The sequence below is a fragment of the Armigeres subalbatus genome, chromosome 3 (assembly GCF_024139115.2).
Source record: "Armigeres subalbatus isolate Guangzhou_Male chromosome 3, GZ_Asu_2, whole genome shotgun sequence".
NCBI classification, from domain to species: domain Eukaryota; kingdom Metazoa; phylum Arthropoda; class Insecta; order Diptera; family Culicidae; genus Armigeres; species Armigeres subalbatus.
This window is the reverse complement of record NC_085141.1, coordinates 383,804,970-383,819,283: the sequence shown is the minus strand read 5'-3', so window position 1 is coordinate 383,819,283 and position 14,314 is coordinate 383,804,970. Positions and strand designations below refer to the sequence as shown.

The window sequence follows — 14,314 nt, the reverse complement described above, 5'->3', positions numbered from 1 at the left end:
CCAATTGATTTGTCGTGGATTTCCCTCTTAGGAAAGGTATTTTTCCGGCGCAGCAAGTAGCCGCAATAAATAGGATTTTCTCCACTGTTGGTGGCTCTGAATTTAAATGAATGCTAAAATAGTGTTATTGTTATATCCGTTCATTTAATGTAAGAAAATAAGCAAATCCATTAAAATAATCTGTTTTTCCGAACAAAGAAAAAAAAAATCTTGCGCACCCTTCCTGTTCAAGGGGCTGCTAAAAATCCGAGTCAAAGTGATTTACCTCTCAAGTTTATTGCGTTCACCAGTTGAAGAAGTGCGTGAATCTGGCATTGGGACAGTTCGTCGAATTACATTTCTCCGAATAACGTTTAGTTGAATGACATTTGGTCGAAGGGACATTTGGTCGAATGGAAATTTAGTCGAATGTCGAAAGTTAATTTCAGCATAACAGGTCTGTAACAGGTAATTTAGTCAGATGGATAATTAGTCAAGAGATTGTTTGATTAAATTTGTTTAAATAATCCACATGAATGAACTGATTGGAATTCAGTGGATGTGAGAGAGTTCAATCAGCAAAGGGAGAAACGAATATGAAAACTTATGAGCAGTTTTCGCAAACGGAAAATTCTAGAGACTTTGTTGGACTTGAAAAAATAAAACCTACGAAAATAAAGCAAAATATTAAGTGACGATGGGCGCAGGGTCGTTTGTCCTACACCCATTAGGCCGAACAAACCATTAAGCCAAAACTAATCCAACCAAAAGTCATTTGAACGAACGGGTCGTCCGGCCAAATAGATGATTTGGCTGAGTAGGTCATTTTCCCGAAAAGGTCATTTGGCCAAACGGGTTATCCGGCCCATTGAGTCAATTGGCCGAAAAGGTCATTTGGCCAAACGGGTCATCCAGCCGAATAGGTCATTTGGCCAAATAGGTTTGTTAACACCGCAAGTGGCCCAGTGTGCCTACCTACACTAGCACGTAGGACGAAGATACTAGTGGCATACCTGTTTGTTTGTGCCCACTTGTATCGTTTGTTGTTGCACTTCGAAAGAGAAGATGATGTAGATGGTAGCTATTGAATGAAAAAGTAAACAAACAAATTATATTGAGATAGTGAAAATTATTAGTGCTAGTTTCGGTGAATTTTTAAATTAATAGGAGTTAGGAAGTGAAGCGTAACATAAACTGGAGCATATTTTCGGAACAAAGTAAAAAGATTAAGTGCTTGTAGATAAATTGATTTATAATTGAAATTGTATTTAAGGTTGCCAGTGCTACAATTGCTCGGGAAGACTGAGACCTGCAATAGAAAATAATTATTATTCTGAACTATTAGCTGTAAGGAAATAATATGATAAATGAAATGCGAGAATCTAATAATGGTATTGTACACAGGAACGAGTTTATGCCAGCAAACAAGGCCGAGGAAGTGTGCAGGAAAAGGATTCATTCTAAGGAAACTGTTGTTGTGTGAAAGGGGAGTGTAGAACCAAATGTTGTAAGTTACTTAAAATATGAAATTGAGTTTCCTAAAATAAAAAATATAAATGTTTAGTTTTAGCTGCTACCAAAAAGGACTGCTTAAAAAACTGGTTTCTATCCGAACAAGGTTATTTTGCCAAACAGATCATATGGCTGAATAGATCATTTAACCGTACATGTCATTTTGCTGACCAGGGCATTTGGCATTTAGCATTTGGCCCAGTAAATTTCCAAGAATATTGAAGTTGGTATGACACTCCTTTATGGAACATTCCTTTGCTAAGGAAACATAGAAATTCTTCAATCTATACTTATCGATAGCACTTAAAAATCGATTGCAACTTGTTGCAATAAATCGATGCACATAAATGAAGAAAAATTTTGAGGGGAAAAAATTAAAAAAATGCATTTTGGTCGTAACTTCTGAGCCCATAATCCGATCTGGCTTATTTTACACAGAAAACAATAACTGTTTTTTGTTTAAAAAACGTTTTTGGACCATAACTTCTAAGCCCATAGATCAGATCTGGCAAATTCTCAATAGGAAACAAAGGGGCAAGCGACCGCGTCTAATGCAACCTATTGCGAGTGGATCGGTTAAGGATAAGTGTAAGAAAAATGAGCTAGACTTCTTACGAGATTTTGGTATAAAAATAATGTTTTGGTCATAACTTCTAAGCCCATAGTCCGATCTGATCAATTTTCGATTGGAAATAATGGAGCAAAGTTCCGCGTCGTATGTAACCTGTTGCGAGTAAATCTGTTGAGGATAAGTGCAACAAAAGTGAGCTAGAGTTTTTGCGCAAACATACTCACACAGACATGACTTCAATTTGTCGAACTGAGTCGTTTGGTATATAAAAAGGGAGAAGTGAGACGTTTTTCGTTTTAATAACAATTTGGTAGAAGGGACATTTGGTCGAATGGAAATTTAGTCGAATGGTAATTTAGTCGAATGTCGGAAGTTAATTTCAGCATAATGGGTCGGTAATAGGTAATTTAGTCAGATGGATAATTAGTCAATACATTTTTCAATAAAATTTGATAAAATAATCCACAAGATACATGAATGAAATGATTGGAGGAATTCAGTGGATGTGAGGAAGTTCATTCAGCAACGGAAGAAACAAATATGAAAGCTGATGCAGTTTTCGCAAACGGAAACTTCTAGAGACCCTGTTGGACTTTAAACAAAATTAAATCCTTCAAAAAAGCAAAATATTTAATGACGGCGGAGGGAAGGGTCGTTTGGCCTAAGCCCCTTTGGCCGAATGCCACTAGGCCGAACAAAATATTTGGCTAAAACCCATCCATCCGAAAGTCATTATGCTGAACGGGTCATCCGGCCGAATAGGTCATTTGGGCCAATAGGTCATTTGGGCCAATAGGTTATTTGGCCGAAAAGGTCATTAGACCAAACGGGTCTTCCGGCCGAATTGGTCATTTAGCCGAATAGGACATTTGGCCGAAAACGACATCTGGCCGAATAGGACATTTGGCTGCATATGACATTTGGGAGAGCAGAACATTTGGCCGTATAAGACATGTGGCCAAAAATGTTTTTTTTTTGCCAAACAGATCATCTTAAGTGAGTTCGCACTGTGAAAAGTGAGTAGTGCGAAGTGAGAAGTGAGACGTCTCACTACTCACTTCTCACTTTTTAAAGCGGGATGTTAGAAATCAAAAGTGACAATTGAGACGTTTTACTTCTCACTCCTCACTTCTTACTTCTCAATATGAGACGAGGGTAGTATAACGTCTCATTTCTCACTTCACACTACTCACTTTTCACAGTGAAAAGTGGGAAATAAGTGTTGAGAAGTGAGACGTCTCACTTTCCACACCTCATTTCTCGCTTTTCAAATGACCCATTCGGCCAAATGTCCTGTTCGAAAAAATGACATGTTCGGTCAAATGACCTATTCAGTTATATCTGATCTGATTGGCAAAATAACCTATTTGGCCAAATGTATTATTCGGCCAAATGTCGTATTCGGCCACAAGAAATGAAAAAGAAGAAGGATTAAAGAACGAATAAAGAAAAGGAAATCGTAAAGTGGAAGAAAAAATAAAATAAATAAAAAAAAATTAAGGAGAAAGGAAGCCAAAATAAAAAAAAGAATCGGGGATATTCACCCTAGAATTGAATTTCTGAACATAGACAAATGGCATTTGGTCTAATCGCCTTAAACGAAGTAGGACAACGCTTTTTGGGTATTACTCTATATTTACCGTGTTTGAGATGGCGATAACTAGGCTGACCATTTAACGGGACAGAACTTAGTTTTTTAGAAAATTAGGCTGTCCCGCCGTGATCTAAAAAATCCTCATTTTGTCCCGAGTCTCAAAAGAGCTCCAAAATATTATTCAAACAAATTTAATATTTTAGGCAGGAATCTAAAACCAAATACAAAGAAAATTGACGAAACCCATCAAACAAGTCTGTTATTTTATTAGTGTTGCTTTTAAAAGAATGCTCTATGCTGTTCCAGATTTTGCATGGATCGACTTTTCTTAAGGTTTTTAACAGTTAATGACAATAGTTGACAACGGGAGATTTTTTCATACACTTTCATTTCAGTGACTTTTTTCTGCTTATTCCTGCTTAAACGACATTGAAAATTATTTATAAATCATCTGAAAGCAGTTTTAAACCGAGGGAAAATTTGTTCGGATTTCGATCCTCCCGAAATTTAAGGCTAGTTTACAGATCAGGAGCTTGTCTTCCATATGTGTGTGCGGGATCAATGGGACTCCATTGTAGGAAATTAGGATTTCAGCCCGATTTAAAATACAATCCGGAGTAATTACAAATAGCCAGGGTTTGTTTTACTTTTCGCAAAGAAATTGCATGAGTCCCGCCTTTTTGGACGCAAATGACAAGATTTCCGGGGTGTGAGGCTATTTCTAGCGTCATTTAAATCAATTTCGATCAAAAAGGACTGTGAATTGATTAGTTTTGACATCACATGCGCTAACCATATTACTATATTTTATTGATATTCCTTCCTTGTTGATATTCTTGTTATTATTCTCCGCAGATTTTCCCGTTTTGCAAGTGCGTTTGTCCCGTTTTTTTACCGAAATGATCTGGTCAGCCTAGCGATATCAAAACTGGACCTAAAATTATGTAGGTTGCGCGAAAAAAGTGTCAAAATAATAGACTGAGAGAGAGCGTCTTTTCACATTTTGAAGAAACATCTAACATATCAGCGAGGAAAAATGCCCTAGTAGAACTAGCCTACAATATACTACGCGTCTCCATGCACCGTCCAATCCAGAATGCTGATTCACTGACGCTTGGTGCGTTGTTCCCTAAGAGGTGCCAGCTAAAAAGCGTTTTGCCTCATGAATTTTCCGGCAACAACATATATTTTTTTTTGAAATGTGAATATTATCAATATTATTGAGATTTTCTACAATTTAAAGATTCCATTAACTAGCTATGTTGTTCAAGTGCTGCTAAATACTCATGAAAATCGTTACAGCTAAAACATTAAAGTAGTTTTTGTTTAGCTAGGGCATATTATTCTCCTTTCGCTTTAAATTTTACAGCAGATGTTTTTAACTACTCCCCTACGAATTCGAGGCCCAAAATATAATATGTATCAAAAAAATACCGTAACTTACCTGTCATAAGACGAGTTTATACAAGTCGAGTTAAGTACGAGACACTGAAGACGGCCTTACTGTTGAGGTCGAAATACGTATCTGTCAAGATACAATTAAGTGATGGAATCCAATGGGATTGTATAAACTCGTCTTATGACAGGTGAAAACATTCCACTAAAAAGCTCAAAATAATTTTCTTACCGTAACTTAATTTATTTTCAGTTTTGATTCCTAATAATAACAATACATACAATATAAGATCCGGAACAAATGTAACTACAATCTTCAATGATTGGCTCAGATACAAAAGGCTATTCAGGCTCTAGTTCGACAAGCAATAGGTAATTGATTCTATTTAGTACCATCCAGATTTGCAGTGAAGCCGAATTATAAATTATGGTTTTTGTTGCAGTTTTCGTTCAATTTTCTTTTTGTCGTTTGTCATCTTTCTGATACAACTTGTTTCACGAACATAGCGCTTGAATTCGCAATGAAAAAAACATTCAAGCATTATTGGAATAAAAATGTAGGTCGGCTTCCCTGATGAAGGATGCTATAAGCCATGTGAACAGTTAGGAATACGAACAGTGGGGGGGAGACAAAATAGATTTTAAATATTTGTATCGGCTTAATTCGAGTCTTATGAACCAATACAATTCTCAAATAAAATTTCATTCCAAATTTCGACATTCCACATTCTTCATTTCAAAATTGAAAAAAGTCCGGCATTTTTCGAACAGTAATTTCATAGTATGATGCTTTATATGCTTTCAAACCTTGAATCAACATTCAAAGGTCATACCAAAAACACCAAAAGATTGCACAAATAAAGTTTTTAATTGAAAAGAACAACACTTTAATAGATAATAAAAATCTTCACATGAAAATTATGATGTGTTACCGCAAATTGTTATTATCGGAACCACCTCCCTGGCAAGGTGAACCTCAGCTCAAATCAACGATCCCTCTGCCAGAACATAATGGTGCCGCTTAGCACACGATGCAGTAAAATCTGATAATCGATCCGCGCGCACACGAAAATAACTGCCTTATTTAGATTGATTTCCCGCAATTATCGTATCTGCCCTCCGTGCAGAGTAGGTACAACACACAGCCCCGGCAAATCCCGAGTCAAGTGAAGTGCATTATTACTTTTGACCCATTGCCGGCCCACCAAGGGGCCGGGTAAATTACGCTTTTTAAACCGAACGCACAACGCGCGATCTTCACTGGACTTACAAATAAAGCATGTTCCCTGGCCCCAGCAGTCAGAAGTCAATACTTCCCGAGCCTCATTTATGACCACTGAGGGCAAGACGCTTCGTTAAAGTTGCTTCTGTTGCACGCTGCCTGGCTGGATGTTGATAGCATAATCATACCACGTCGAACCTAACAACCTTCGCGGAACGATTGCTGGGGCTCGTGCTCGCGGATTGTCTACCCCCAGCCAGCCAGTAGTGCAGTGGGAAGGATTATGACCTGGCCGGACGATGATGGTGATCGCGGCTTGAGCCCGTGCGAGCTCGGTTCAAGTTCTTTTCCACTTTTCCATTCAAGTCGGCTGCTGTTAAACATTGCAACGCACGTTCGTTATCAGTGGGGCGCAATTATGAGTCCTCAGCATGATGCATCAAGCAGAAGAGCCATCATAACGTAGCCCGCTACTGACTGCTTGATGCTGCACATCCACACATGAAAGAAGTGTAACTTCGGTAGCCCTGAACTAATATGTTAGCTGAAAATTACAGCTTGTGAGACAGGTTTTTTCCCCCGTTCCTGGTCTTCCAAGGTAGAACAGGAAAAAATCGAGAGAAAATTCGGCGGGACGATATGCAAGCCTGGAATTATAATTCCTGAAATTCCAACAGTGAGGTATCTTGCATTTTGGCATTTTTTACAGTCATTATGTATGTCGATTCGTTCTCGATTTAGTGGTAAATTTTTTATTGTCTGTTGGCGGGGTATTATTATTGAAGCAGGAGTATCGCTAGTTGTCTTCATTATTGGCACCAATTTGGCCGAATTATTACGATTTGAAGATTTGATTGAAATAGTTACACAGTTATTTGTTCGAATATAATTGCGGCATATTTTCGAAGACATTACAATTAGTTGAACTTACAGTTGTTCAAAAGAAAATTCATGTAGACGGTATAAAGTAGAGAGGCATTTGTTTACTGGGGAAAATTATAATAAGCAGCAGAACACTCTTACCCTTGTCTGAAGTAAGTTAAAGAAATAATAAACAATATGAATAACTCGTACTAAACTGGTTCATTTATCAGCCAAAAAGGCCCCTACCCGCTTCATAATTCATAACTACCTTCAGCCAGTCGAAGAAGTCCTACGCACCGAACAACTAATTGAACGATTACGCCGAAACCCATGAAAAATACCCAGCCCGAAAAAATCTAAATGAACTCGTAAATTTAAGTTTGATTGTTTATATTCCATCTCTGGCCGTCGCTGTAGTCATCGTCCACCGTAGCACCACCGACCATCGCAACGAACGCATAAATCATATGGGAACTATAACTCTTTTCGAGCTACACGACAGGAGCCCCTCTCGATTCCGCGTTCACTTCTCCGCTTCTTAAGTTACCCAAGAGTGGTTGAACATCAGCTCTCTAAGCCCATTGATGCATCCCGGACAAACGCACCCATCGGAATCAAACCGTTCGATTGGAATGGTTCGAACGCTTTTGCAGAAAAGCTCAATATTTTAATGAGTTTCCTCGCGTAAAGGGTTTTTATTATACGTGCGCGATGGATTGTCTTTGCTCGGTCAGATCATGCGCAAGGCTCTGATCTGTCTGAACTGGTTTGGCATGTATTTCTTCAGCGGGTTGAAGGGTGTGGTATAATAGGCGCAATGAGGAATTAACTCGATGGTCGCCTGACGGTGGTCATGCATATTATTGGGGAAATGTTCAGTTTTGATGCAATTTGAGATTCTGTGATGGGGAAGGGTCATTTGGCCGAATGCCACTAGCAGAGCTTAAAATATTCATCTTCATGAAGCAACTTCGGTCCGAATTTTGACAAACATCGCATGAATATTCAAAACATAGAATGACATAGTCAGACGACTACTCCACAAACTCGTTCATTCGACTGTCACTGAATGTGTTTACTATGTGCAGAAAAAAACATAATTATCATTGTTTATGTTGATGTTTACCGCTGAAAGTGCCTCGCAGATGCAAATCGGATTCAGTCCTGTATGATAAATCACTTTACTCATTTGAAACGTGTTCAATTTATCAATTTGTAAAGTGTGCATAAATATTCAATGACTAATATTCAACTGAATATTGACTGTCCAGAGCCGACTATGAATGTGTCGGAAGTGAACTGACAAATGAAGAAAAATTGACTTCACTAAAATTTTTCGATTATTTTACACTCTGGCCACTAGGCCGAACAGACCATTAGGCCGAAATCCATATGGACGAAAGTCATTTGGCCGAAAGGGTCATTTGGACGAAAGGGTCGTTTGGACGAATGGGTCATTTGGCCGAAAGGGTCATTAGGCCGAAAGGGTCATTTGACCGAATAGTTCATTTGAAAAGTGAAAAATTAGGAATGAGAAGAGAGACGTCTCACTTCTCACTCTTCATTTTTCTCTTGTCACTGTAAAAAGTGAGAAGCTCACTACCCCCTTCGCACTACTCACTTTTCACAGTGAGAAGAGAGAAATGGGGAGTAAGAAGTGAGACGTCTCTCTTCTCACTCCTCATTTCTCACTTCTCGCTAACATAGCCTATGGTTAGCAGTGTCTGAAATTCAGATTGCTAAAGTAGTTTCGGTATGTATCGAAATGCATTGAAACACATAGTCTTGTGGTCAGAACCAGAATGTTCTGGGTTTGGAACCTGGGTTCCTTTTTATTTAATTTTCCAATCAATCGGTTACAATTTACATACTGTGCTAGAAAGGGATAGACGCCTGGGACGGCGGTGACAATATTTCGGTTATAGCTTTTGGGTTGAAACTTGATCCTTAGCCAATCAGCAAAACATGTGGCGCACTCGAGTGCCTCGATGCAAACTGCTTACGCATGTTGCACCGAGGCCATCGTTCGCGCTCATGCGGACCTGACCTATTCGGTTGTAACAAAACATAATATGCATTTTATTGCTAGTGCTGATTTACGAGGAAAGATGTTTTGGGTCGATGCGTGTATAGCACACTTCCACCCTTGAAATGATGTAATGGAAAGAAAGTGTAATGGAATCATTCATTTGGTTGCCGGTCCCAGATGCCTTTACAATATTTTGAGTTTTACATGAATTTGGGTTTTTTTCTAACACTACTTTTCACTTTATATCTAGACTAACCGAATTTTGCACTCCTCAGCATAAAGCTGGGAACTTTCACCTACCTCATCATTTTACTTATTTTTGAATTTATTATTTTTGTGTGAGGTTAGGCTCGGTGGGACTCTAGTTAAAGTTATATAAACAAACTAATTTATGCTTTGATTAATCTATTTTTGTGTATATTTGTAGTTTTTCCTGAAAGTATGTGTTGGATTTCACAATTTGGTTCTACAATTTTTATTATTTTATATGGTCCAAGATAAAAGGAATCTAATTTGCTCCTGTTTTCATTTTTTAGATAAACTATGTCATTAATCACAACAGAAATGGGATTGTTATGGGTTGTTATCATATTGCTGTTTTCTTTGATATTTATGGTCTAATAGTTTTTGCTTTACTAATTCGTGAGATTGGCTCAACTTAAATTTCAATTCGTTTTTATAAGACTCGTAGTTATAAACTGGTTCGTTACTGTTTTCTAATACGTCTTGGGGAAGGTTAGCTTTTCTGCCAAATATCAACTCAAATGGGGTGAAACTATGGTCCGTGTGGGGGGTTGTGTTGTACGAGAATTCGTAAAATTTTATCCAATCATCCCAATCTGATTGGTGCGCATTGGTGAATGATCGCAGATACTCATTGAGACATCTGTGATTTCTCTCCAATGAACCAATTGACTGTGGGTGATATGGTGTTGAAAATGTTTGCTTGATTTGGAGTAATTTGCTAATCTGTTCGAGTACTTCATTGTTGTATTCAGTACCTTGATCAGAACGCAATTCGAGGAAATTTCCGAACGTCAAAATAAAATTTTCGACTAACGCTCTAGCTATGGTGTTTGCTTCTTTGTTTGGAATAGGGATTATGGTTATGTACTTTGTGAGATCGCATTGGATTGTAATGCAATAACGGTTATTTTATTTGACTTGGGTAAAGGTCCAACAGTGTCTATGGATATTACTTCAAATGCCTTTGATGGAGTTGTTGTTATAATCATTGATTCTTTTGTATGCTTGATAATCTTATTTCTTTTGCACAATTCGCAGGCCTTAACGAATTGAGCAATAGACCTTTCATATCGTGCCATTTGTATTTTTCGCGAAGTCTGAGGTACAAACGATGTTGACCTACATGACCTCCGACAGGTAAGTTATGGTGATTATTTAAAATAGTTTGTATATCATTAGGGTTATTTACGAAGAAAGGTTCTTTGTAAATTACTATTTTAGAGTTTTCAAAATTTTATTTGCAATCATTTTGAATAAGTTCAATGGTACCATGCTAAAATATAATCGTTTGTCGACAGCGCTAATTTTTCGCGTTTAATTTTTCATAATTTTTTCGATTTCTGGGAGAGCACACTCGAATGTGTGACTTCCATTTCTAACGTCTTGATGCACTTGTGCAACAATCGTTTTGCAATTATTTTCAATATTATAAATTTCAGAGTATTGTCCACTACGGCTGTGCACAGCTTCATCATTTTCTAGTCTCCGTAGGGCATTCAGTTTCATATGCATAGAGGTGATCAGTCTCCTTATTTTCAATAGTAGTTTTGTCATTCTTGATTTTAGCTAAATTATTTTTACTAGAATTTTGTACCTTTCGGGGCATAGACCTTGTATTAACTAATAATATATTACATTTTTTAATTCATCAGACGTAGTAGCTATCCGCGATAATGCGTCAGCTGCCACGTTTTCCTTACCTTTTATATATACAACATCGTAATCGAATCCTTCAAGATCGATACGAATTCGAGTCAATTTTGATGTGGGTTTTTGATTCCGAACAGATACACAAGAGGTCTGTGATCTGTACGTACTGTGAAACGTCTTCCATACAGATAAGCCTCAAAATAATGTATGGCCCAGTGTATGGCTATAAGTTCCTTTAATATAGTAGGTTTATTTTTCTCGGCTGGTGTGAACGTTTTGCTTGCAAAAGCAATAGGTCTATCACCTGCTTCTGAAACTTGAGACAACACGGCTCCGCATCCAATATCGGAAGCGTCTGTAGTTAATATGAATTTTTGGGAAAAATCAGGGTATTGCAATAATCTTGGTGACATCAAATGCTGTCTTAACAGATCAAATGCGTTTTGACAATTGTCGGTCCATTTAAAAGTAGCATTTTTCTTCAATAGTTGGTTTAGTGGATAAGCAATATCAGCAAATTTTTCGACAAATCTGCGGTAATAATTGCAAAAGCAACAAATCGTCGCACTTCATCGGCATTTTCGGTATGGGATAATTTTAATGGCTTCGAATTTACTGTCATCTGGCAATATGCCTCTATCTGTTATTTTATGACCCAGATAGGTCACTTCGGTTCTCAAAATTTACATTTAGATAAATTTAATTTTAAGTTGTATCTTCTCAAGCGTTCAAATACTGATGCTAAATTAGATAAATGATGCTTTAAAGAACATCCGATAACAACAATATCATCAATATAGATGAATGCACGTTCAGGTGTTAAACCTGCCATAGCAATAGCCATCATTCTTTGAAAACTATTTGGACTAATATTTAATCCAAATGGTAATCGCTTGAAATGATAGTGTCCAGAGTTGGAAGAAAATGCAGTAAATCTTTTTGAATTATTGTCCAAGGGGATCTGATGAAAACCTGACATCAGATCCAACGTGCTAAAATACTTTGCTCTACCAAGTTGATCCAAAATACTTTCAATCCTTGGTAGTGGGAATTTGTCGGGCATAATTTTTGTTTAATTGTCTAAAATCTACGACTAATCGCCATTTTTATCAGAATTGTTCGATTTTTCGGTACAAGTAATATTGGGGAATTGTATGACGAAACTGAGGGTTCGATGATTTCGTCATTTAACATTTGTTGGATTTGCTTTTCGATTTCTTCACCTTGGGCATGAATGGTTTTGTAATTTGGTATGTATACCGGAACATTATCAGTAAGACTTATGTTCTGTGTATAAAAGTTATTGGTTGACAGCTTTTCGTCTTCCATGTTAAAAATATCTTCGTACTGAATAATTAATTTTTCAAGTTCACATTTAGCATGTGGAGTAAGATGTTGAGTATCCAAATTTTTCAAAATTTTGTTTCGCCGAATGGTTTTATCAATTGAGTAATTTTTGTGTGGTATTATTTGAAAATTACTAAGTGGTTCCATGTGTGGTTTGAAATCTGAATATGCAACATAAACTGCTTTATTGGTTGTATTAATGAATTTAAGTATTGGTTCTTTAGCTGATATAATCGTATTTCCACAAAAAACTCCAGGTTGGATTTCTTGTGAATGTACGACCATATCCTCTTGCAAGTTTGATTTGGAATGTAACGGGTAACTTCATATCGTGGAGGTAAGAAAAATTTGTTTTGAAAATTGTCTTCAATAGGTATTGAAATGGGTAGGTTGTCTATGGTAAATGATAAAATCCATGGTTCATAGTCGATTTTGCATTTATAATCTGATAAGAAATCTCTTCCAATGATTCCATCTGTTGGAATTGGAAAATCATTTTGGACTATATGAAATTTTTGTTGAAGCTGTATACCATCAATTATTATATTAGCGAAGGTACTACCTAAAGAGTGAATTCCTACATCACCTATACCTGATATGATGCACTTTTCTTCGGGATAATAAATTTGACTAGGTTTTACTTTTTGACTTTTGATGACAGATATATCAGATCCTGTGTCAATAATAAAATTACACTGAGTTTCTGATAAATCTATATTCAAAATAACATAATTAGAGGTCGAGGCATTTATGGTAAATGCCGACCAAACTGTGTTCCTAAAAAATTGGTGTTTTGTATTGGTTGCTGTTGTTGTTGTTGGTAGATGGGTTGTGGTACCTGTTGGGATTGTTGCATAACTGGTTGTGCGGTTTGTTGTATTGGTTGCATGAAATACGTGGAAGGGTATGAAGACGATTCATACCTTCCTCGTCCCCTACTCCATTGTCCTCTCTGATTAAAATTTTGTCCTCGGCTGTAATTACCTCGGAAATTCGAAAATCAGGACGATCCATTGTTGATTTGTCTAGGTGGATGGGAATATTGTCTGTAACTTGAAGAAAATTTCCACGGTCGTTGGTAAATCTACCACGACCACGTCCACGTTGAAAATGATTATTTTTGCAATGTAAACTTGTGCTTGCATACCGTTTGGTGAACGACTTTTTCTCCATTATCATTTTCCTGTAGTTTTGTATGGCATCAACTATTTTTGTAAACGTACCTGCTTTGAGAATAAGTTTCGTGTCATGGTTAGATATTCCACCAATCAAAGCTTCCACACCACTCTTTGTGGCCATCTGGTTAGCTTTGTCGGCTGGTATTTTTCCTCTACATACAAATTTGAAAGTTTTTGCGTTAAAGTTTGAACTTGTTCACAAAAATCATCTAGGGATCCTTTTTGTTTCAAGGCAATCAATTTTGCCTTTATGTTGTCTGAGTTGATTTTTGGCGCACACTGTTCCTTCAGATTAATAAGAGTTTGATCAAGATCTATTGCTCCTCCAATTGCTTGGCGAGCAACCCCAGTGAGACGTGTTTTAACAAATTTGAAAATTGTTTCCCTGCTACTTGTTTTTGCGCGGGTGTTGCCGCTTCAAATTCCGTTTCTGTTGTAGATTTGAATAAATCTACCGCGTCTAGGAACGCATTTAAATTATCAGGATTTCCATCATAAGTTTGGACCAGGGCTGTCCCTAACTTAATGTCAACGGTAGGCATTTTGATGAGTTTACTTAAACGATTTTGATTGATAATGGATTTAACAGCTAATTTAAAACGATTTGGATTTTTGATTAACTTGGACTCTTTGAGAATTTTTATACAAGATTGGAATGTAGTTTTTAATTCTGCGTATTTCAAACACTCATTGTTCCACTCATTAATTGAAAGAGAACTCTCTAGTT

General features: G+C 37.2%; 1 protein-coding gene and 1 long non-coding RNA gene across 5 annotated transcripts in view; both read left to right on the top strand.

The window, feature by feature from the left end:
• Window positions 1–14,314, top strand: part of LOC134226680 (transcription factor AP-2-epsilon) — a 223,895-nt gene that overhangs the window by 42,625 nt on the left and 166,956 nt on the right. The window lies entirely within an intron of this gene.
• Window positions 990–1,595, top strand: LOC134223806 (uncharacterized). Its single transcript, XR_009982727.1, has 4 exons — window positions 990–1,196; window positions 1,253–1,326; window positions 1,384–1,486; window positions 1,544–1,595. It is a non-coding gene; the product is annotated as an uncharacterized LOC134223806 (long non-coding RNA).